This window comes from Puma concolor, chromosome E1 (assembly GCF_028749965.1).
Source record: "Puma concolor isolate L17-30 chromosome E1, mPumCon1.1.hap2, whole genome shotgun sequence".
NCBI classification, from domain to species: Eukaryota; Metazoa; Chordata; class Mammalia; order Carnivora; family Felidae; genus Puma; species Puma concolor.
This window is the reverse complement of record NC_141680.1, coordinates 40687059-40712508: the sequence shown is the minus strand read 5'-3', so window position 1 is coordinate 40712508 and position 25450 is coordinate 40687059. Positions and strand designations below refer to the sequence as shown.

Here is a 25450-nt window from a genome sequence, read left to right as displayed (position 1 = left end):
AAGAATTCTCTCCATGAGCACACAACTCCTATGAACATCTAGGGAAAGAGTATTCCAAAAAGAATTTTAAAATGGCAAGTAAAAAGTCCCTGAGATGAGAATGAGCTTGTCATGTCAGAGAACTAGTAAGAAAGCCAGGGTAGCTAGAATAGAATACAGACAAGAGCAGTAGAAGATGAAATCTGAGGCCTTACATGCCATTCTCCAAATCCCTTAAAAGTAGTATCCCACAGGGGCGCCTGGGTGGCGCAGTCGGTTAAGCGTCCGACTTCAGCCAGGTCACCATCTCGCGGTCCGGGAGTTCGAGCCCCATGTCAGGCTCTGGGCTGATGGCTCAGAGCCTGGAGCCTGCTTCCGATTCTGTGTCTCCCTCTCTCTCTGCCCCTCCCCCATTCATGCTCTGTCTCTCTCTGTCCCAAAAATAAAAATAAACGTTGAAAAAATATATATATATTAAAAAAAAAAAAAAAAAAAAAAAGGTAGTATCCCAGGGCACCTGGGTGGCTCAGTTGGTTAAGCATCCGACTTCAGCTCAGGTCATGATCTCATGGTTTGTGAGTTCGAGCCCCACATCGGGCTCTGTGCTGACAGCTCGAAGCCTGGAACCTGCTTCGGATTTTGTGTGTCTCTCTCTCTGCCCTTCCCCCACTCGCACTCTGTCTCTCTCTCTCTCTCTCTCTCTCTCTCAACAATAAATAAACATTAAAAAAAAATTTTTTTTTAAAGTAGTATCCTTCTCCATCCAACATGCCTATACTAAAGAAGTTTAAACCAACCAATAGTTTCACGCCCAGAGTAAACAAATTCAATCGGTTATCTCATTAATCCCATAGACTGTATTTCATCTCTTGGCTTAAGCACAGCTAGGGACCTAGATACTAACTGGAAGCTTCCCAGGGTTAAAAATCACCTAATGATAATCTGTCTGCCTATCCACCTGCCCTTCAATTTTGCTCCTGAAAAGCAATACAGTATGGTGAGGTAGGAGCTCATTACCACAGTAAACACAATGGCATCCAGTTGCCAAACGAAAGAACTTCAACATGGGAGAAGTGCCAGGAGCTACCTAAGAGTATTCACATGCCACTCCAGGAGACTAACGAACAACAGGCTCCTATAATTATGTGGGAACTGATGTCAACACAGAATTATGAACACTCCTTTATGTGTTCTAGGATAGAATACAGTGGAGGGTTTCCACTAAAGCATTTTGGTTTCTCTAAAACATAAGGAAACAGACTAGAATGACTTTCATGTCACAGATATTTAACCACCCTCCCACCAACCTGAAAAAAGGCTTTAAAAATAATCCACAGCCCTCTTCTCTCAATGGAAAAGGTGCTACCTTCCCCTTGAAATTCAATTCAGTCAAAACTGGTGAAACAGATTTCTATCATGCATACAGACAGAATTAATTAAAACTCCAAGGTTACTCCATGAAGGGAAAAAAAAATCACTCTTCCAACTGCAGGCATTTTCCATCATGGAAATCCAACTATGCAGCAAATAGGATTGATCCAAAACAAGTAATAAAAAAAAAAAAAAATCACATACACACTGTGAATATTTAAACTGAAAATCCTACAATTTCTACCACTAAAGCTGGATTTTTACTCTCTACATCAATGACTTTTCACTGTTATACGCAGTACACAACCTTGAAAGAGAAAAGGAAAGAGGCAGAAAAAAGATATGTAACTGTATGAAGAAATCCTGTCTATATAATTTCTCTAACAAGAAACGGAAGTACACATCCCATGATGCAGCTTTTCCCCTAATATGACTCCTTCCTCTTGTCTTAGATTTGTTTAAAGCCCTAAAAACATAAACTCAGAAGTGTACTTATTCACATACTACTTAATGTAATATGTATTAGGTGCCACGGGTTATTCCCAGATACAGGGCAACCCAGGAGCCAAGCCCTCTCATCTAAAATGATGACAAATCAATGAGAAGTCTGCTCTTGTGTTCAATTAAATAACCACAACAGCAAAGAATGGCTCCATAAAAGAGATGGCTATAGATTAACTAATGCAAGATCAAGGGTAAATGAAATGTCTGAAAATTATCCTAAACAGAAGTCAGGGAATGACCTCACCAGAACCTACTACACCCCTCAAAGCAAAGAGAAAAATCCTGTTAACCTGAAAACACTAAAGTATTGGAAAGGTAGGGGAACATATATAGAAAACAGTCAACTGCAATAAATCAGTAGTAGTTCAAAGTAGTGTTTTGTAACATAGCCAGAGATCAATAATCTAGCAAACAATAACACTTTAGATTTAGAACTGTTTTTGTGGCTTCATTCACCACAACTGTTTCAGAGGAACTTGCAAAACATATTAGAGCTGTTTCTCTGGAATTGTTCATCTTAGGATTTACATCAGCTCTACGTCAGAGCCAACATGACTTTCTCAGGCTGTATTTTAGCTAATAACAGCCACAAGATTTCCGAGAACCAAGAACTAGGATCCTAAACTTGGCCTCTGCATTATAAGACATGTACTAGTTGGTTCCTGACTGCCAAGCAATTCACAGCAACCAAAGAGCAGCTGCAAACATCTCATTTCCAGATGCGTTACAGACTGGCAGTAAATGGTTCAACCATTTTTCCTTTCTAGGCCTTAGGGATCCATAATACAAAAAGGAGAATAGAATGTGCCCTTTCATATTATCAAAGTTACAAACTTCAAATCACATCCTTTAACATCTCCAAAAATGATTCTGCATTAGTCCAAGGCAGATCATTAGTACATCTATTTTCAAAACCTTAAGTCAATTTTCCACTTCACCAAAAAAAAAAAAAAAAATTAACAGATTCCTGGATTTGGACAGCGAAATTATGCAGAGAGTAGCTCAATGTTCATAACTAATATTTCCTCCTCATCCACACAGGCCAAGAACCAATGGGTCTAGAAGTGCTAGCTAAAAAAAAAATTGGAGTCACACAAGGCCAAAGCCATTAACATCAGCCAGCATATAACCAGAGAAGAGAGGAGTTAATCAGATGAAGGACACACATTCTAATTTAGAAATCCAGACCAAAGCCAGACAGACTAAAACACAGTCTGAATACAAAAGCAATACTAGGTGGAGCCTGAGAAGTTTGCCTTAGAGACTTGGGAGCAATAAATTGTTTAAAAGGTTCTTCTAAAACAGAGTTTCCAAATTTACCTGAAGATAAGACACATCTTAGGGCATTTGTTTAAAACACACACCCACCACCCACCACACACACACACACACACACACACACACACACACACACAGCCACACACACACTCCTGGACCCTAATCCAGACCTACTAAAATCAGAAATATTTCAGCAGAAAGATCTGGTGATCTGTATATTTAAGAAGCACCTTAAGTAATACTTGGGTATTAGGGAAGTCTGAAAAACATTGTTCTGAAAGAGTATTAATAATCAACTACACCAACACTATTGTGTCTGAACGGAAATCAGCAAGGAAAAGCTGATGAATAAGCTGGGTCAACATAAACGTGTTGCATGCATTTATTAGTGTTCCCTCATGAAACACCATTAAAACGACAAGAGATGTTTTTTTTAAGACCTAAACCTGAAAAAAAAAAATGAAGAAAATGGGAAAGGATGCAACAGCAGAAGGATGTCAACAAAATTTTGGAAGCTGGAAGGCACATGCACTAGTGACAAGTAACTTCAAAGGAAGGAAAAAGTTAAACACTTGCAGCAGAAAGTAGATTCCCACCACAGAATCTCAGAAAAAGCTCAGAAACCAAAGGCACCTGGTACCTCTGGACAAAGGGGCCTTGGAGGGGCTAAAACAGGAGAACTGATTGAAAGTCTGTAAAGGAAAGAGATTCCCCTCTGGGCACCTGGGTAGCTCAGTTAAGCATCTGACTTGGGCTCAGGTCATGATCTCACAATTCGTGAGTTTGAACTCTGCTTGGGGTGAGCTCATGCCCTGCTTCGGGTGAGCCTTGCTTCTCTCTCTGCCCCTCACTCACTTGCGACTTCTCTCTCAAAAAAAAGAAAGAGGTACCCTCTTTCCCTTGCCCATGCTGCCAGGCAGAAAGCCTCTGAACCAAGGGAGCAGTTACAGCTTAGAGCAGGAGTGCCATACTGTAAAAAGGGAGATCAAGTGAAAGTCTTCCACTCAGCGATGAGACCTGTCCCCGTTCCTCAGCTCTCTTCCCCAATTTGGTTCCAAAACACCTACTGCTGGGCTCATCCTCTCTACGCAGGAGATTGGAAGAGTCCTCTCCAAGGAAAATGACCAGTTGCCAATACACCCTATAGTGATGCCTACCACTTGATGAGCCAGGGCTCCACACTGAGAGCTTTTTAGTGCCTCATTCTTAAAAATAAACAGCCAAAAATTACCAGACATTTGAAGAAAATCTCTTACAGGAAAGACAAGAATCAAAGTAACAAAACAGAATTCCTGACAATGTGTGAAAATACTTATATATAAAGTTCTGGGGCACCTGGGTGGCTCAGTCAGTTCAGCTTAGGGCATGATCTCATGGTTCGTGGGTTCGAGCCCCACATCAGGCTCTGTGCTGACAGGTCAGAGCCTGGAGCATGCTTCAAATTCTGTGCCTCCCTCTCTCTCTGCCCCTCCTCTGCTTGCACTCTCTCTCTCTCTCAAAAATGAACAAATGTTAAATAATAATAATAATAATGATAATAAAGTTCTGGAACAAAAAGTGCTTATGGAAATTTAAAATGCCAATAGCAAATATTAAAAATATCATAGAAGAGTTGGAAGAAAAAACTCAGAATATCTGAAAACTGAATGAGGAGGGAAAAACAGACAAATTCATGAGGAAAAAAAAATTAAGAGGACCAGTGTTGGAATTTCACCATCTGGATAATAAGGGTTCCCAAGAAAGAGAAAGGACAGAAATCACTACCAAAGAATACATTATCAAAAATATAATACAAGGGGCCCCTGGGTGGCTTGGTCGGTTGGGCGGCCGACTTTGGCTCAGGTCATGATCTCGCAGCCCGTGAGTTCAAGCCCCGTGTCGGGCTCTGGGCTGACAGCTCAGAGCCTGGAGCCTGTTTTGGACTCTGTGTCTCCCTCTCCCTCTGCCCCTCCCCTGTTCATGCTCTGTCTCTCTCTATCTCAAAGATAAATAAACGTTAAAAAAAAAAAAATTTTTTTTAAATATATAATACAAGAAAATTTCCCAGAATAGATGGAAATAAGCTTCAGACTGAAAAGGCCCAATGAATGTCAATCATGATGAATTTTTAAATAGTCACACCAAGGTATACAGTCATGTATCACTGTATTTCAGAATACCTGGGGTAAAGACAACATCCTAAAATCTTTCAGAGAAAAAACAAATCCCATACAAAAAATCCAGAATCAGAATAGCATCAAACTTCATAGTCTACCACTGAAAGTCATAAGACCACAAAACAAGGCTTAAAGTTTCCAAATACCATCTCTAACAACATTTTACATCCAAACTTCCAACCAATGTGCAGGCAGAAACAGGTAAGTCTCAAAAAAAATGCACCACCTCCAATGAACCCTTTTTCATAAAGCCTCTGAACAAGGCTCCACTAATGTAACTGTACTGAAAAGAGATTTACACTTTCCTCAGAGTTTAGGGATGAACTAGTGATTGATACTCAATAAATCAAGCAGAAGGAAGGAAAAAAGGAAAGAAAAGAATGGTAATTATTATATTTAAAGGGAAAATCTATAAGGAAATACTGTATAAGCATAGTACACACAGTCATTATACTGGATGTTAATTTTTCTTCTTTAGGTTACATTTACCTGTATTCACTTTCTGGGCTCATGGAAGATGGAAAGGGAGGCTGAAAACCTGGGAACTACATTTCCCAGAATGCCCTTTCAATGGAGTTGTGGTTTAAATTCCAACAGTACAGGGGCGCCTGGGTGGCGCAGTTGGTTAAGCGTCCGACTTCAGCCAGGTCACGATCTCGCGGTCCGTGAGTTCGAGCCCCGCGTCGGGTTCTGGGCTGATGGCTCGGAGCCTGGAGCCTGCTTCCGATTCTGTGTCTCCCTCTCTCTCTGCCCCTCCCCCGTTCATGCTCTGTCTCTCTGTCCCAAAAATTAAAAAAAAAACAAAAAAAAAAAAACTCTCTTTTAAATAAATAAATAAATAAATAAATAAATAAATAAATAAATAAATTCCAACAGTACATATGGGTCAACTGGACCCATGGCTCACTTGGAAGAGCATGCGACTCTTGATCTCAGGGTAGGGAGTTTGAGCCCCATATTATAAATAAATAAATTAATTCCATCAGCACAGACTCATTCACTCAAGCCCTAGAAGATGTAAGAAAGGTATATGTCATTATTGCTTTTCTAGTAGCAATGAGCAGGTGTGTGGCCTCCAACAAATGACAGACATGTCGTTTTGCAGGTTTCCAATATTCTACAAACTGCCTGCTTTGGTATTTAAGATAGCCAAGATTATTAATGGTTAGCAGTTTGTAATCCCTGCAAAGTGGCTTTCCCTGACCTATGTTCCCATGATCTTCCAATGGTTGTGCAAGCATCTAATATCCTCTTTGAAATATCAAGAATGGTTTGTTTCTCTGATTGAACCCTGATACATAAAAACATATAAAATATTGGTTTAATAAAAACTGTGATGGGACTGTATTAGGAAAGTAGCAGAAAGAGTTGAGGATAGATAACAGTATAAGAATGCAAAATCAGGGATTTCTGGCTGGCTCAGTTGGTAGAACATGCAACTTTTGATCTCAGGGTTGTAAGTTTGAGCCCCATGTTGGATGTAGAGTTCACTTTAAAAACTCTTGGGGCGCCTGGGTGGCGCAGTCGGTTGAGCGTCCGACTTCAGCCAGGTCGCGATCTCGCGGTCCGTGAGTTCAAGCCCCGCCATCAGGCTCTGGGCTGATGGCTCAGAGCCTGGAGCCTGTTTCCGATTTTGTGTCTCCCTCTCTCTCTGCCCCTCCCCCGTTCATGCTCTGTCTCTCTCTGTCCCAAAAATAAATAAACGTTGAAAAAAAAAAAAAATCTGGAGCACCTGGGTGGCTCAGTGGGTTAAGAGTCCAATTTCAGCTCAGGTCATGATCTCCCAATTTGCGAGTTCAAGCCCCACATCAGGCTCTGCACTGACAGCACAGAGCCTGCTTTGTATCCTTTGTCTCCCTCCCTCTCTGCCCCTCCCCTACACATACGCGTGTGCGTGCGCACGCTCTCTCTCTCTCTCACACACACACACACACACACACAAATAAACATTAAAAAAAAAATCTTGGGGTGATTGGGTGGCTCAGTCAGTTAAGCAACCAACTCTTGATTTTAGCTCAGATCATGCTCTCAACAGTTCAAGAGGTTGAGCCCCATTTGGGCTCTGAGCTAACAGCACAGAGACTGCTTAGGATTCTCTCCCTCTCTCTCTGCCCCTCTCCTGCTCATGTGCTCTTTCTCTCTCTCTCTCTCTCTCTCTCTCAAAATAAGTAAATAAACTTAAAAAATATATAAAGGGGTGCCTGGGTGGCTCAGTCGGTTGGGAATCCAACTTCTGCTCAGGTCATGATCTCATGGTTTATGGGTTCGGGCCCGCATTGGGCTCTCTGCTATCACCACAGAGCCCACTTCGGATCCTCTGTTGCCCTTTCTCTCTCTCCCCTTCCCCCGTTCTAAAACAAATATTTTAAAAATTTTTTTAATTATGATAAAAATTTTAAAAATCTTTTAAAAAAGAATACAAAATCATCTTTCATAGAAATTCAATAGATAATATCTGAGACTAGAAAAACCAAGAAATGACAGTACAGGCATACCATGTAAAAATATGGAAATAATATGCATCAGGAAAAAAAACACCAAAAGTACTAAAAATGAGGACAAATAAGGAGAAATGGAGCAGCTGTTCTTTTAATTATAAGTCTTGTAGTACTATTTGACTATTTAAATTGTGTATTCTTACTATTTCAACTTAAAAATCCAAACATTTAATTACTAAAAGGCAAAAAATCCTAACACTGTATAAGCAAAATCAAACTTCAGACTGACCAAAATTTCAAACCATAAGGTCCGTACTGGATCTGTTGCCAATGTAGTTAAAAACAGCAGAAAATCCCAAACCAACCAAATAATTAAAAGGCCATTATATGCTTAATTCTAGAACCTGTATCTCAGATCCAACTCTAATGAAAGCAGGCTGCCTAATGTGACCTCAATCTCCGCCACAGCCTGGGTGTGACCTAACAATGTTCACCATCCCAGAGTTCACTCTATCGCAGGTCAAATACCTGAAGAAACTCGAGGCCTCAAGAAGAAATCATGACCAAAATTAACTGCAAAGGTAAGCATAAAAACAAAGGGATAGATCTTGAAATCAATTACCTTAGCTCCATTTTTAGGTCTTATTTTCAATTTAACACAACTAATTAAAAAATTTTTTAGAAACACCCAACATCTGTGGTCAAAACATCTTTACAAGTTCTAGGAAACTGTTAATTAGCGGGTTAGGCTGTAACCTAGCCACAGATGACAAAAAATGGCTCTTCTCACTGTAGGCTAGGCTAGCTGTGTCTCATGTTACTAGGCCTCAGCTTCCATGTCCCAGCAGCCTTCATTCCACTCATCCCAAAGATACAAGTAAAAAGCCTATAAAGACAAGAGTCAGGAGTAAGGGAAATCCAGTGAGGACAGTCTGCATGAGAAAAGGCCTGAAAGAAAACTTAAACAGATGCTCCATAAAATGTTGATCCAGACTTCACATGGAGAGAAGTGTCATGCCTCATTTCAAAGATAATATATTAGGCCCTGACTCACCACCGATAATCTAATAACAAAGCTGTGACTTTCATTGTTGAGGCGTCTCTTCTCTCACTCTAATGCCCCGAAGCCATCAGATATACAGACGCTTCATGCTGAAATGCTAGAAAAATTTGCACATTTTCATTCCTTGCTCACTACTGCTGGGCTGCTAAACCAAGAGTCTACTTTAAGTTATGACAACAGGGCAAGCTGATCCAATTACACAAAAAAGGTACTAAATCAAACAGGACCATCTGGGCTTTAAGCAAGAGTATTGTGATGTCTGAACAAAAGTCAATATACTTGCAGATAAAAATGCTTTCATATATTCAGTTATAATGGCCCTTGGGCTACCGATTCATTTTCACGTCCAGTAAGAGTTATGTGTTGTATTAAGACATATGGCCTAGATGACGGACGGGTACAAACAGAGTATTATATTCACCAGTTCATAATGAGAACATCTGTGCTCACCCTCTAGCCCTATGAGGCTTACAAAAAACAGTCAATATTCTCTAGAAGTAAACAGGTTTTCTGTTCCTAAGCAGCAGGTCTGGCAAACCACCCATCTCAACACCCCCATAATCTGACAAGATTGGGTGTGTTCAGGGTGGTATGGCCAAATTCACCATCCCCCATAATCTCAGAATGGTTCCCCAATTATTACTAACCTCCAAACCAATTTCCAAGATCCTAAAATTTTAAGACCTAATCCAGCCATGCAAGTTTAATTTGCCAGACCTAAAAATCAAGACTCAAGACTGGGGCGTGTGGGTGGCTCAGTCGGTTGAGCATCTGACTTCGACTCAGGTCATGATCTCACAGTTCATGAGTTGGAGCCCTGCATCGCGCCCTGTGCTGACAGCTCAGAGCCTGGAGCCTGCTTCCAATTCTGTGTCTCTGGCTCTCTCTGCCCCTCTCTAGCTCACACACTGTCTCTCTCTCAAAAATAAACAAACATTAAAAAAATAAGTAATAACGGGGCACCTGGGTGGCTCCGTTGGTTAGGTGACCGACTTCAACTCAGGTCATGATCTCGCAGTTCGTGGGTTTGAGCCCCACGTCGGGCTCTGTGCTGAATGCTTGCTCGAGTGTGGAGCCTGCTTCGGATTCTGTGTTTCCTTCTCTCTCTACACCTCCCCCACTTGTGCTCTCACTGACTCTGTCTCTCAAAAATAAATAAATGTAAAAAAAAATAATAATAAATAAATAAATAAATAAATAATAAAATAAAATAAAATGACTCAAGACTAAAAGAACCTCCTTTATCTAAAAAAGTTCTTATAAAATACATATTCCATTGTACAAGCATCAGATTTCTGTACGATATTGACAATTTCAGCATCAACACTAGTAAATTAATATCTGTGAAAAGAACTGAGAAAAATCTCTCCTGTAAAGACTGGGCTCAAAATTCACTGTCATTTATCTGGTTTTTTTGGAGACCTCACACTCCCTGAAGCCTTGCCTACCTCTCTACTTCTCATTCCCTAAGCTCCAGACACACTGGAACTTCCTTCCTTCAATTCTTCAAAATAGCCATGTTAAAGAACATGGCCCCTCCTCAGGATCTTCATCTATGTCATTCCGTCCACCTAGCACAGTCTTTGGTCTGCCCCTCATCCCTTAGGTGTCAGCCTTAAAAGTCAATTCCTTGGGGACATTCCCTCACTGCCCTGTTTCCCAATCAACCTGGGTTAGGCTTCCCATTAGCTGCTTCCACAGTATTTAGAACAAAACAGTAATTAATTATTGTTTAATGGATGTCTTCCCCACCAGACCATAACTGTATGACTGCAAGGGCTCAGTCAGTTTTGTTCACTGGCAAAGCACAGAGCCTGTCACACAGTAGGAGCTCAAAACTTCTTGACAAATAAATGAGTAACAGGGCTAAAAACACATCAGCTTTGGCAATTCTACTTATAATTTACCCTACAGATATAGTCACAAAGGGCCAAATGCTTATGGTTACTCACTAGGGCATAGTTGGTAATAGCATAAAGGCGGAAATATTTAAAATGTCTACCAATACACGGCAGGTGCCAAATCTCTATTGCTTTCATGGAATGACTGCAAAAGTAAGTTTTTTAAAAATGCAAATAGTACTAACAGCGTGCTACATTTGTTTAAAAGAAAACGCAAGAAATATATATATGCTTTATATGTACATGTTATCTCTGGAAAGGATCTTAAGAAACTGAAAACATCAGTTGCCCCTGGGAAGACAGACTGGACTCACGAGTACACAAGCATAAAAGACTATTCAATGTACACTTTTTTTAAGTTTTAAATTTTGAACCATATAAATGTATTTTTTTTTAATGTTTGAGAGAGAGAAAAAGTGTATGTGTGTGCACACGGGAGGGGCAGAGAGCGAGAGGGAGGGAGGGAGGGAGGGAGGGAGGGAGGGAGGGAGGGGAGGGGGAGGGAGAGAATTCCAAGCAGGCTCCACAAGATCTCTCTCCCTTGCTCTCTGCCCCTCCCCTGCTCATGCTGTCTCTTTCTCTCAAAATAAATAAATAAACTTTTAAATTAAAAAAAAAAAAAATAGAGGAGCATGCAACTCTTGATCTCAGGTTGTGATTTCAACTCCCATGCCGGGTATAGAGATTACTAAAAAATAAAATGGGGTGCCTGGGTGGCTCAGTCAGTTAAGTATCCGACTCTTGATTTCAGCTCAGGTCTTAATCTCAGCCTCCTGAGTTCAAGGACCGCACTGGGATCCACGCTGCGTGTGAAGCCTACTTAAAAAAAATAAATAACTAAAGAAAAACAGAAATAAAACTTATAAATAAATAAAATTTGCTAAAGACAGTCCTATCCTCATTTCTAAGACAGTGATGAAGTTTAAATGATTTGATGACAAATATCCTGCTTGCAAGCTAAGCACGGGGAGGGGGGGGGAGTGAAAAGAAAGACAATTCACTTATCCACAAATCTCAGACATCTTACTCCATACTAGATTGTACCACTTTATTATTTTTTTTAATGTTTATTTATTTTTGAGAGAGAGAGACAGAGTGTGAGTGAGGGAGGGGCAGAACAGGAGACACAGAAGCTGGAGCAGGTTCCAGGCTCTGAGCTGTCAGCACAGAGCCCAATGTGAGGCTTGAACCCACAACTCTGAGATCATGATTTGAGCCAAACTTGGACACTTAACCAACTGAGCCACCCAGGCACTCCTAGATTGTACCATTTTGGAAGAAAATTCCATCTTTTTCACAACTAATTGTCCCGATCCAGATACATGGAGAATGTTTTCACAGTCAGAAGGGATTACTGACAGAAAAAAGGGATTAGAGAAAAAAGGGAATTCAGCATTTTTTTTAGCTTAGAAAGTAGGTTGATACATTTGTATGGAAGAAATATCATAAATACTGACCCAAAACAAAATATTCTCACCGAGGGGCCTTAAAATCCAAATGGAGCTTAATCTGAATCCACAAAGTTCACAAAACTAAAGAACTTTTTGAAAACTAGTTAAAAATGGTAAGGAAATCTATACACATTCCTTAGATAAACAGATGTGCCAAACTTTAAGACATTCTTCAGTAAAGAAATATCTGAGACAAGATTAAACACAACTCCAATAATCCTGTTTGTTACCACAATCAAAGCCCTGGAACAGAGTCAAAACCTTTGGATCTGAACCTGTTAGTTTCCCAAACCTGCATATCAGGTACAGAATACTCTGGACTAAGAATGGCAAGAGGAACCTGAATCCAGGGCCACCAAAAAGAGGATTTTTTTTCGGGATTATCTCCAATGTTACAAGGGCCATTGCCATCGACTGCAAGAAATGATCTTCATAATCCATCCCAAGACCTATTAGAGACACAGTTATCTTCAACTAATTATCCCCTGAAAAACAAAATGGTATTTACTAAGTAGAACGAAGTACTCAGTACAGCCATTCTAAATTGTCATAACTTTGCCATGTTACATGGCAAGTAAGAAGCCAATTCCTGGCTCTCCCATTTGATAACTTCTTTGCCCCCAAACGCTCTTTCTGCATATTAAGTCAAAATCTTGAGATCTAAGACTGACACAGACACCAGCAAACAAATCACCTGATTTCCCTACCAACATTGTTTTTCTCCATAAAGTTCTACTCACCATTTTAAAATCCCCCTTTATAGGGTGCCTGGGTGGCTCAGTCGGTTAAGTGTCAGACTGGCTCCAGTCATGATCTCACGGATTTTGAGTTTGAGCCCCGCATTGGGCTCTGTGCTGACAGCTTGGAGCCTAGAGCCTGCTTCAGACTCTGTGTCTCCCTCTCTCCCTGCCCCTCTCCACTCATGCTCTCTCTCAAAAAAAGGTAAACATTAAATAAAAATTTTGTTTAATACCTGTCTATAATAATACCAAGAAGTACTCATGAATTTAGCCTGTGGTTCCCTAGGCTAAAAGGCTTGAGAGGGAGAGTGGAGCAAAAAAAAAAAAAAAAAAGTGGGAAATTCTCTCTCTCTCTTCAGTGCTCTGGACTTTGAAAGCTAGGCAGAAGCAATGATTCTGCACTTAATCAGCAGGTGAATAAGAAACAGGTTTGAATTTAGAAGAAGCATAAAGGAGTGCAAGAACATTCAGTAAAGAATACTGACTCCATTTCCTTGCAGAGCAGCTCTCAGGACCTGCCAATGAACCTCAATTTGACAAGGAACACCCCATCTACTCTAATCCAGGACATATCCCTCAAAAGACAGTCAATCAACCAGAACTCTGCCAACTTCTGCTTGGGAGTTGTGTGGAGCACAGTAGCAACAAGAGCCTACTTTGAGAAGGAGATCAACAATCACACTCAAGAAGAAAAGAAGTTATTTGGCAAAGGGAAGCATGTTGCCAAAATGTTAGTCACAGCTTAAGGTCCCAGTTTGTGTCTCTGCAACTATTCTTTGCTCTGACAGAGTCCATTCTCTGGCCCAGAAAACCCAGCTCAGCTACTGTCATCTTCTCCATTTAAAGCAGTCAAAAATCCTTTCATTTTTGAGGTATCAAACTGTGACACAGACAACATATCAACCAGAGACTAAAAAGAACAGGGAAAGAATGTGTTATTTGCCATTTTCTACCTAGGACTGGCTCAAGTAGAGCAATGGAAAAACGTGACAGGATAGGAAGAATGGAAAATCATTATGTTAAAGAGCAGGCTATACCAAAAGCCTGCCCAGAGCTCTGAACTCCCATAACTTATTTCCAAACCCTCTGAAAAACAAACCAAAGAGACACCCTGTGGTTGAAATAACGGCAAAATATTAAGCTGGTTTTTACCCCCAAATAAGTATGTACTATATACTTCATAGCCTGAAGATCTTCCTGCTCTTGCTGGGGTAAGAAGACTATAGTTTGCTTGAGAACAGCCTGAACAAGCCCAAGACTTTCAGAATCATTTCAGAGCAATAGGAAAACAGACACAAGTACACTAGGTTACTCTCCCAATCTAAGAAGAGGTCAAGAAATTGTCTCTTCGACAGGGACAGGACTTCTCTCTTCCTTTCTTAAAAGCCATTAATAAAACCTGAAAACTCCACTGTTATCAACATCTTCCACCTTGCCCTGCATTTCACCTTTGTGCTGACATCACATAACTAATCAGTACCAACTAAAGTAAACACTACGGATATCAAGTATGAGGTAGATTTGGAAACTGCCCCCTCTTAAGCAAATCCAAGTCAGACCTCAGAAATGCCAAGACTTTCAGGAACACTTCTTCTAAGCTAAATTAAATAAGTTCACCTATGAGCAAAGTGTTTAGAATATTATGCCCAAAGAAAAAACTGGAATAGTCAAGATTTCAAAGTATTAACAATAAAGAAGCTGAAACTGGCCACAAGCACACTCCTCCCCACCAACGGGGCCAAACTGCCTGGACCAAAGCAAAAGGCTCAACTAAATAAAGTACTATTCTTCAGCGAATTCTCAGAGTTCATTGAGGAAAGTCAGTGTTTGTCAAGGGTAAAATAAAACACTGCATTCTCTCACATTCCTCATCAACCAACCTCATTCAACCCAAGCTCTAACTTCCCTATCTCCATCTTGATGGTAGCCAATACAATGTAACAAGTAATATGAAATTCTGGGCTACTAAAAGTTGACTCGGAAAAAAGTTAAAAAACTGAACATGTATTAAATCAAAACCAACTATATTCCCTGGCACAACAAACGCGGAAAACCAACTATTCCCTGGTGTAACAAACGCAGCAAGGCTGAGAAGAAACTGAGAAAACAGGTCTTCTAAATACCAATATCTCAATCTTGTTGTCAGAGATCACTTCTTTGCAACCACTTTAAAGATCCCATTTAGGGGCACCTGGTGGCTCAATGGGTTAAGCATCTGATCCTTGATTTTGGCTCAGGTCATGATCTCACAGTTTGTGACTTCGAGCCCTGTGTTGGGCTCTGTGCTGACAGCGAGGAGCCTGCTTGGGATTCTCTCTCCCTCTCTCTGCCCCTCCTCCCCCTCAAAATAAATAAATAAACTTAAAAAAAAAGTCCCACTTAGTTAAAACAATCTTTCAGAAGCAGAGAAGAACCAAACCTGTCTTTCAAAGGGGGGGGGAAAAAAGGACAGTTTAATGACTTGCCTCAAAGTTACTTAGTAAATCCATAGGTATGCTAGAACAGTCCTTATTCCCCAAGGTTCTCTTTTGGTTTGTAGGAGGAGACAAAAGCCACCAAAACATTCCGTAAATCATTCAGAAAACAATGAGTAAAAACAGCACCATGAAAAAGGAGGTGGATCCTGGGGGAGCCCAAAGCAGTAACAGATTATTCAAATCCCTTTAAAAATACAAACTCCAGTACAGGCCAGCTTCTTCCAGCTCCTCAGCCGTGCGTTCTCTCTTAGTAATTTTCCTTCCTGATCAGTAACTTACCACCACACGCTGCCCACGTCTAACACTTTAAGATTTCCATCTTCCCTTGCTTCACACCACTCCAATCTGAACCCTCAACTCTAGGTTGCTCCCATGCGCAACTCAGTACTTCTCATACCTTTATCTCAACTCTGATTCTTTCTCCACCAACGCTCTCAAAATACCCTCTAGTGTAAGCAGCTTCCCGAATCATCCTAAACCATTGGTTGTCACTCAACTCAATCCCTAAAATGTCACAGTGGCCTCCTCACTCAGCATCCTGTTAATTACCTGTTCACAACAAGTCCGCCCTCCCCATCTCCCTTTAGGCGCACGGTTACTTGTTCCTCACTCCCAGCTGCCGTCTTACTTACCTTACCCAACCCTTCAGGATTCCTTATTTCCTGTCTCTCAGTAACCTTCCTTCCCATTTTCAGTCAGCGCTCGTCCCACACCAATTCCCGACCACTCCTCCCTACTTAGATTGCCCACGCCCCGCTCCAAGCTCTTCAGACCCAGCCCAGCGTTCCACTCACCCCTCAGACTCCGCCCCCAGGACCCCCTCTCTCCCTCAGGCCCCTCCCCCAATCTCCTCTCTGTCTCTCTCTCTCTCTCTCTCTCTCTCTCTCTCTCTCTCTCTCTCTCTCTCTCTCCTCTCCAAGCCCCGCCCCAATGCCCCCCACCCCGGCCCTCCCTCCCACTCAAGTCCGCAGGTCATCTCAGCGACATACCCAGCCTCCTCGGCCTCCTTTCGACCGGGCTGTAGCTGCCCCGGGAGCGAATCCTCCGCCACCTCCGCTCCGGCTTCGTCCCGTCCGGCTAGCTCCCCAGCAAGCTCCCTCTCTCGCCGCCGCCGCCCCTTTTGCCAACCCGGAAATGGATCTGCTCCCACCGTCCCCAGCGTCCGCGAACAAAATGGAGGCGGGGGAAAGAGGAGGAGGGAGCAGGGGGCGAAAAGACACTACACGCACGCGCTATCGGAAAGCCCGGCCCCTAACGGCGCACGTAAAGGCGGAAGCGGTCGGGTAGCCGCCATCTTGGGAAGGTCGCGAAAATTCCGCCTGCCTCCTCAAAGCAGGGTTTGCAACTTCAGCGTTTGGAATCGTCTGCGAAGACTTAAGCAGAGTGAAGCCCAGAGATTCTGATTTAATTGGTCTGGGGTATGTCCTACGCATCGAGACTTTTAAATTCCGCAGGTAAATCCAACATGTTACCGAGGTGGAGAACCACTGAGCTACCGTCTTGAACATAGCTTTTGCATTTTTATTTTACCGCGCGCGCACACACACCCACGCACCTGCCCCATAAATGTCCTTCCCTAGTTTCGAGTCAAGGAAGAACCCTCTTCATTCAACCTTGCTGGGGCCCAGTAGTCTAGCTCCTGTTGTCATAGCAACAGAGAGGCAAGCCCCTGCCAACAAGTCATCCTTAACGTCATAGCCACCTGACCTGAACACGTCTCTTCCGCGGGCCGGGGGTTCCCTAGTTTCCGGGGCTGGGGGATGGTGCTGCAGACTCCTCCAGCTGCTTGGGTCAGGGAGAGGAATCCTGTGCCCTCCGTGGTGGAGCTGCTGTTAACTCCTTCCCAGCTGAGTAAGGATCTCTCCCTAGTCCACTCACAAAAGCTCTTTTCTACTATAGCTAACCCCATTGCCGTATATCCTCAAAATGCTCTTTGCATCTCTCTGGCATCCTTCCTTGTGTTAAATCCAAAGTAAAGGGATAGGATTGAGACTCAGTTTCCACTGCTTACTAGCTGTGTGCCCTTGGGCTTCAACTACCCTATCTGTAAAATGGGACTAATAGTGCTTGTCTCAACTGTTTTATAGGGTTATTGGAAGGCTCAAATCAAGTAATGAATGGGAAGGCATGTGATAAATTGTAAATTGTTATTATTTTTGTTTTCCTTCTGTTGTGCCATGAGTAGTGCTGGGCAGCACCCACTAGTCAATGTCACAGCATTCGTTGAGAACCTGCTGTGGGCTAGGCACCACGAGATGGTTACAGAGATGACTAAGAGCCTAGTTTTCAGGGAACTCACTGTGTGGTAGGCAGACGGGCATGTAAACAGCTAGCTGAGATACAAGTCAGCATGTAATTAGTGCCATGGGGACCTATGTGCTGTGAGAGGTCAGACAGGGAGTGATTAACTCCTGCTAAAGAATGGGAGAAGGTTTCGTAAATGGTTTTGAACTTGGCCTTGAAGGATGAGTAGAATTTCATTACTAGTCAGAGAAGGTAGGGAACACATTCCAGGCATAGGGACCAGTGGGTATAAAGCTAAAGATTTTCAGGTATGTAGTCCTGCGTGTCTGAAGGTGGGGTGATTGGGTCAGGAAGATGATAGACCCAAACTCCCCGTTCTTCAACTTCGTGTCCATTCTGTCTCCTTCTTGCTCATCATATACAGTGTGAACCTGCTTTCTATCACTGCAGTGCACCCAGTGGCTCCTCAAGGCCTTTGCACTGCCTCTACTCTGCCCCTTCCGCATTTTTCAAGCCTTAGTTCAAATGTCCCCTCCTCAGAGGCATTCCCTGCCCACTGTAGCTAATGTTAGCCACCCCCACCCCGCCGTCCCCCCCCCCCACCATTCTCTATAACATCACTCTGTGCCGAGGGCAGCCACTGGGGTGGAGCACAGAGACATCTCACCTGGGGAACTAGGCATGGGCTTCATGAAGAAAGTGAGGCCTGATGGGAAAATAAGAATTGGGCAGGGCTAGAGGAGAGAGAAAAGCATCCCAGAGCAGAGGGAGAGTATGTGCAAAATAAGAATCAGGGCACCTTCCAAAAACTCAAAGCATTTTGATGTGGTTAGAGCTAGAACTTGGAAAAAGGCAAGAAATTAGGTCGAAGAAATCATCATAACATCTGACATTTATTAACACCATGTTACCATGTAACATTGGCATAACTTCACATGTCATAGCTCATTTAATCTTCACAATAACTTTCTGAGGTAGGTATTATTACCCCCATTTTACAAATGAAGAAACTGAGACACAGCAGGAGTAACCATCCTGCCCAAAGCCACATATGCACAAAATAGAACTGGCTCCAGAGTCTGTGCTCTTAATGCCCATACCAAGTGACCCTGCATTGTCATTTTTTTTTTAATGTTTATTTTACTTATTTTGAAAGAGAGCATACACACAAGTGAGTGTATATGAGCAGGGAAAGGGCAGAGAGAGAAAAGGAGGGAGAGAATCCCAAGCAGGCTCCATGCTCCCAGCTTGGGTCTTGACGCGGGGTTTGAACCCACGAACTGTGAGATCATGACCTGAGCCAAGATCAAGAAGCTTAACCGACTGAACCACCCAGGTGTCCCTGCATTGTCATTTGTGATGTGATTTCCTAAAATGATGAAAGACTTATGGTAAAGTTCTCAACAACACAAAACAACACAATAAATGTATTCATTAAAAAAACAGGTTATATTAAGTTTGTGCAAAAATGTTTCATGTTTGCAATTTCCTTTTTTGATAATATGACAGGCCAAACACCTGGGAGACCTCTCAAAAAACAACAAAAAATCCTGGATAGAAAAATATTAAAAAACATCTTAGGGGTGCCTGGGCGGCTCAGTCACTTAGGTGTCTGACTCTTGATTTGAGCCCAGATCATGATCTTATAGTCATGAGATTGAGCCTAGCGTTAGGCTCCCAACTGGGTGTGGAGCCTGCTTGAGATTCTTAAAGAGTCTCTCTCCCTTGCTCTTTGCCCCTCCCCCACTCACACTCACTCTTTCCCTCTCTCTCTCTCAAAAAGCAAGCAAGAAAGAAAGAAAAAAAAAAGTAAAATATCTTTGGGGCACCTGGGTGGCTCAGTTCGTTGAGCATCCAACTTCGGCTCAGGTCATGATCTCGTGGTTCGTGAGCTTGAGCCCCACATCAGGCTCGCTGCTGTCAGTGCAGATCCTGCTTCAGATCCTCTGTCCCCCTCTCTCTGTCCCTCCCTTGCACATGCTCTCTCTCAAAAATAAATAAACATACAAAAATAAAAGTATCGTCAGTGCTTCAATGAAAAAGTAAGGAATTTTCAGGGCAAAACAAAGTAAGTGAAGGCGGGGTTTGTAGAGAGGTAAGTAGAACACTGATGCAGGTTTTTGCTCTAAGGACATTTGCCTAACTAGGTGAACATGAGCTTTGGTCAGTGTCTCATGGAAAAAATAAATGCCTCAGAACCTCCTCAACAGGGGAGTTTAACAAAAAATTCTTCTTTGTAAAAATGTAACCCTCAAAGAAATAAAGGGCTTTATTTCTGGTAAGGGTGAACCAGAAATAAGTCTGTCATCTCCTCCCTTGGGTATAGGGTTAATGGAGATAGATTATAGGCCCAGCTAAGTGTGTTATTTTGTTTGTTTTTTTTAATGGATTTTTCACATGGAATGTCCAATAGGACATTGAAAGCCGTGTGGAACCTAGGATAATTCTTGGCTGTGTGGTTCTGTCCCTTGCATTGCAGCCCCCTAGCATCCCTGCCCCCTGCATACCAAATGTCTACAGCACATCCTTATTGTTGTGGTCAACAACAACAAAAAAGCTTCCACAAATTTCCAGAATGCCCCCATAGAGAACCAATGCCCCACGGTACACTGTCAAAATTGATGGGAGCCAATTTATGAAGGACTTTATTAACTGTCGTGAAAAGTTAGATTTTATCTTCAGGTTGAGAGGGAAACCATTGAAAGATTTAAGCCGAGAAGTGCTGTGGCTCCTTTTGCCTTCCAGAAAAATCCATCTGACTGAAAGGTGGAGGATGGATTAGATGGGTCCAGATGGGAGGCAGAAACACCTGTTGGGAGGCTTCTGTGAACAGGTAAGTGGGAGATGACGGTTGCCTGTGGTGAGTGGCAGCGGGGCACCAGCCCGACACAAAGGCTTTGGAGGCAGGCCTGCCTGTCTGCAGAGCCAAAGGGCTTGAGTTTCAGTTCTCCCACTACTGAATAAGGTGAGACTTTGGGCAAGTTACTCAATCTCTACCAGCCTCAGTCTTGTCATCTATAAAATGGAGATAAGACTGGATGGAATGTGTCCAAAGTGCGTACCCACTCGGAAAGCACCCGCTAATCTTAGCTATGATCATTATTAGGTATGAGCAGTAGAGATGGAAGAAGTAATTCAAGAGATATTGAAGAAGTGGAATGTGAGGGTTGAGGACAGGGACAAGCCAAAGATGACCCTCAGGCTTTGGGCTAACCTCCTATGTGCACATGATGCTAACACTTAGCTTAGAGAGGCCCAGAGGAAGACAGGCCAGGACTAAATGAGCCCAAGGAGCCTGGTGAGGGAGCAAAGAGAGGTCAGGTAGACCACTACATATCTGGGTCTGGAACTTAAAAGAGTGATCCTAGCAATGTGGGACTCCTAAACTGTGGAGTAAGATGGCCCCTGACAACCCAGGACTCCTTGTATCCATGGAATCTGGGCCGGCCTGTGGCAACCTTTAATGCAGCGGAAGTCAGCTGCACCAGGTCCAGGGCTAAGCTTTAAGAAGACCTGGCAGCTTCCACTCTTGCTTTGGGGACCCCTAAGGTCTCATGTGGGAAATCAGCCTCTCTGCTGTGGACATCATCTGGAGAGAGAAGCTTGGACATGGAGAAAGGGAGGTTCAGCCATCCCAGCATTCCAGCTGTTGCCCCCAGAGTGGGAGACAAGCAAGCCAGCCATCATGGACATTCCAGCTCCAGTTACTTTCTGACTGTGGCCACAAGAGACACCCCCAACTAAGACAGCAGAGCTGTCCAGGTGAGCTCCCATCAACCAACTGGGAGGATCATGAGAAGTTATAAAATGGTTGTTGTTTTGAGGCACTACATTTAGAATAGTTTGTTATGCAGCAATAGATCTCCAAGCAGAATGATACTGATGAACTCTAAGCCCAGGTGTATAGTGAGAAGAGAAGAGGGCTTAGAACAGAGCCAAGGCACCCCACATGCAAGGACCAAACTGAGGGAGAAGGCTCACACGGGAGATTGAGATAAACAGGACAGAGGGAAATCCTGAGAGCGTGGTATCCTGGAAGTGGCAATAAGTGCTCAGGAAGGAAGAGTGGTCAGAAATATCAAATGCCAATGAAAGAACAGTTAGATAAGTATCCCTTGGATTTGGTAACATGGGAGTCAGTGACCTTGACAAGAACAGTTTCAGTGAGCACTGAGGGTGGACGCCAGATACACTGGGTTGAAGAATGAAAAAAGCAACAAAATCAAACTGGAGTTACGGTTTTGGGGGTTGTTTATGTTTTTTTAATATTTATTTATTTTTAAGAGAGAGAGACAGAGCATGAGCATGGGAGGGGCAAAGAGAGGAAGACACAGAATCTGAAGCAGGCTCCAGGCTCCAAAGTGTCAGCGCAGAGCCCAACACGGGGCTCAAATCCACAAACTGCGAGGTCATGACCTGAGCCGAAGTCGGACACTCAACCGACTGAGCCACCCAGGCGCCCTGGCTTGTTTTTTGTTTTTGTTTTTAGAGTTACACCTATTGACCTGGGTGAATCTCACAAGCATAACCTTGAGGAGGGAAGGTTGCTGAACACTATACCTAGGAGGACAGTATTTATATAGTTTTAAAACATGCAAATATTAAAAAACTCTTAAAACTCAGTAATAAAAAGACAAATAACCCAATTAACCAATGGTTAAAGGATCTTGGAGTGGATTGAATGGTGTCCCCCCCCAAAATTCATGTTCACCTGGAACCTCAGAATTTGGCCTTATTTGGAAATAAGGTCTTTGCAGATAAAATTAGTTAAATTGAAGCCAGGTGGGTCAAGATGAAATGAAGTAGATTAGGGTGGGCCCTAAATCCAGTGACAGATGTCCGTACAAGAAGAGGAGAGGCCTCAGACATACACAGGGGAGAACTCCAGGTGAAGACAGAGGCAGATTGGAGCTATGTGTCTACAAGTCAAGCACACAAAGTTCACATAACAGGAAACCGTTTTAACCACTTGAAAGTGTACAGTTGAGCAGGTTTTATATATTCTCAGTATTGTGCAACCATCACCACTGTCTAATTCCAGCACTTTTTCATCACCCCAAAAAGAAAACTTGTACCCATTAATAGCCTCTCCCAATTCTGCCTTCCTTCTGTCTCCTGGCAACCCCTAATCCACTCTATGTCTATAGATTTGACATTTCATACAATATGTGAGCTTTTGTGTCTGGCTTCTTCTACTTAGTGTAGTGTTTTCAAGGTGCATCCACATTGTAGCCTGTATCCGTGCTTCATTCCTTTTTATCACTAAATAATACTTCATTTTATGGATATACCACATTTTAGTTTATCCACGCATCAATTAATGGATACTGAGTTGTTTCCACTTTTTGGCTATCACAAATAATGCTGCTCTGAACACTCTTGTATGATTTCTTTTTTGAGGTGATGAACATGTTCTAAAGTCGATTGTGGCAATAGTCACGCGACTCCATGGTTATGCTAAAAGCCATTGAACTGTACACTTTAAATAGTGCATGTAAATATCTCAATAAAATTGTTACTCCCCAGAATGCAAAAAAAATATATTGTTCTGAGATGTATACATACACAGTAAATATTTATGGAAATACAGGGAAATGATACCACACTTAGGAAAGCGGTTGTCTGGGGAGAAAGGAAGGAGACGTGGCTGGGGACAGGCACCGGGGGCCTCAGCTGCAGGGTCAGGTTTTATTTCCTAAGCTGGATGGTGGAGACATGGGTGTTCATTACATTAGTCTTTAAACTTTTTGCGTGATCGAAAAATTACACATTTAAACATAATTTTTTAGCAGGAAAGAATGATTGAGATAAATAGGATATTTGCAAGATGCAAAAATCACCACATACAACAAAGAGAGAAGAAATATATTATCTTTTTCATGGAGAGATCTGGCAATCCTCCTGGACAAACTCAGCCATCACTGATAGGAACCAACCTGACGTTCCTATCTCCTGGTACAATGGTATTAACAGCATCACCTATAAAGTATTCTTCTCTATGGGTGCCTGGGTGGCTCAGTGGGTTGAGCATCCAACTCTTGATCTGGGCTCAGGTTATGATCTTGCGGTTTGTGGGATTAAGCCCTGCGTCAGGCTTTGTGCTGAGCGTGGAGCCTATTGGGGCTCTCTCTGTCTCTCTCTGTCTCTCTGTCTCTCTCTCTCTCTGCTCCTTCCCCCACCCCCAAATAAATAAATAAACTTTTTAAAAAGTATTTTTTTCTAGAATATTGAAGCTCCAGAAAACCACTATAAGGAATGTTCGCTAATTTGGGAGCTAAATTGTCCAATTTGGGAGCCACTAGCCACTTGTAGCTCTTAAACAATTAAAATGTGACTAGTCTAGCTTGACATATGCTGTTAAATATAAAATTAACAGCAGGTTTCAAAGACTTAATATAAAAAAAGTAAAATAGCTCAGTATTTTCATATCAATTACATGTTAAAATAACATTGTTTTGTATATATTGAGTTAAATAGAATATATTATTGAAATTAATTCGCCTGTTCTTACTTTTTAAGTGTAACTACTAGAAAAATGTAAATTACATTAGAGGGGATGAAAGTATAAGGGAACAAGAGCATGGGGAAACAGAGAAGTCAAGAATCTGGGACATTTTACAAGACATCTAGACTTCGGAAAGTCAATGTGGTTGGAAAAAAAGAAAAGAGCTGTTTTAAATTAAAAGAAACGAGATATAAGAACCCAATGCACTGCTGGGCCTTGATTGGATCAGAATCCCCCCACCTTAAAAAAAAAAAAAGATTTAGATTTAATTAAAAAAAGTTTTTAAGTAATCTCTAGCCCCAACGTGGGGCTTGAACTCATGACCCCAAGACCAAGAGTCACATGCCCCACTGACTGAGCCAGCTAGGCACCCCCAGGATTTCTTTTTTTAAGTGTTTTGTTTTGGTAAGTTCTACACCCAATGTGGGGCTTGAACTCACAACCCTGAGATTAAGAGTCCCATGCTCTACTGACTGAGCCAGCCAGGCACCCCTCTTTTTTTTAAGTTTTTAAAAAGAGATTTTTGAGACAACCTGGGAAAATCAAATAGAGACTGAATATTAGATGATATCTGAGAACTACTGCTGGCTTTCTTAGGTGTGATAATGCTGTGGTGGATATGCGGGAAATTGTCCTTATTCTTAGGAAGTTTCCACTGAGGCTTTTAGGAGTGAAATGATATTAATGTTTGCAACTTACTTTCAAATAGCTTGGCAAAAGAGTGTGTGTGTGTGTGTGTGTGTGTGAAGAGAGAAAGGGAGAGGAAGTGGGAAAGAGACAACAAAAGCCAATTAGCAAAATGGTAATTGTAGAATCTAGAAAGTTTCAAGGCTATTCACTGTACTAATCTTTAAACTTTTCTGTGTTTAAGATGATTCATGATGGAAAGTTGGGGGAACAAGACAAAATAAAAAAGGAATGAATGGGAGATGAGGAGGTGGAGACCATCCTTTGCAGCAGTTTGGCCTTGAACTGCCAAGTGAGAGAGGGAACAATAAGCTGGAGCAAGCACGTAGGGTCAAGAGAGTGCTTTTTAAAAATGGGGAGATGAGGGGCGCCTGGGTGGCGCAGTCGGTTAAGCGGCCGACTTCAGCCAGGTCACGATCTCGTGGTCCGTGAGTTCGAGCCCCGCGTCGGGCTCTGGGCTGATGGCTCGGAGCCTGGAGCCTGTTTCCGATTCTGTGTCTCCCTCTCTCTCTGCCCCTCCCCCGTTCATGCTCTGTCTCTCTCTGTCCCAAAAATAAATAAAAAACGTTGAAATAAAAATAAAAATGGGGAGATGAGGGGCGCCTGGGTGGCTCAGTCGGTTAAGCGGCCGACTTCGGCTCAGGTCATGATCTCGC

General features: G+C 42.4%; 1 protein-coding gene and 1 long non-coding RNA gene across 7 annotated transcripts in view; one reads left to right on the top strand and one right to left on the bottom strand.

Moving 5' to 3' along the window:
- Positions 1–16483, bottom strand: part of WIPF2 (WAS/WASL interacting protein family member 2) — a 50119-nt gene extending 33636 nt beyond the window's left edge. For 2 of the 6 annotated variants that reach the window (XM_086687245.1, XM_086687244.1), the window contains exon 1: positions 16348–16483. The gene's annotated coding sequence lies outside the window, so the exon portion shown is untranslated. Of the gene's footprint in view, positions 1–9752; positions 9928–15990; positions 16129–16347 lie in introns of those variants that run through there. The other 4 variants (XM_086687246.1, XM_086687250.1, XM_086687249.1 and 1 more) reach the window with 3 other exon arrangements.
- LOC147574347 (uncharacterized) lies at positions 16480–23814 on the top strand. Its single transcript, XR_015244146.1, has 3 exons — positions 16480–16812; positions 20348–20435; positions 21152–23814. It is a non-coding gene; the product is annotated as an uncharacterized LOC147574347 (long non-coding RNA).
- The last annotated feature ends 1636 nt before the right edge of the window (positions 23815–25450 follow it).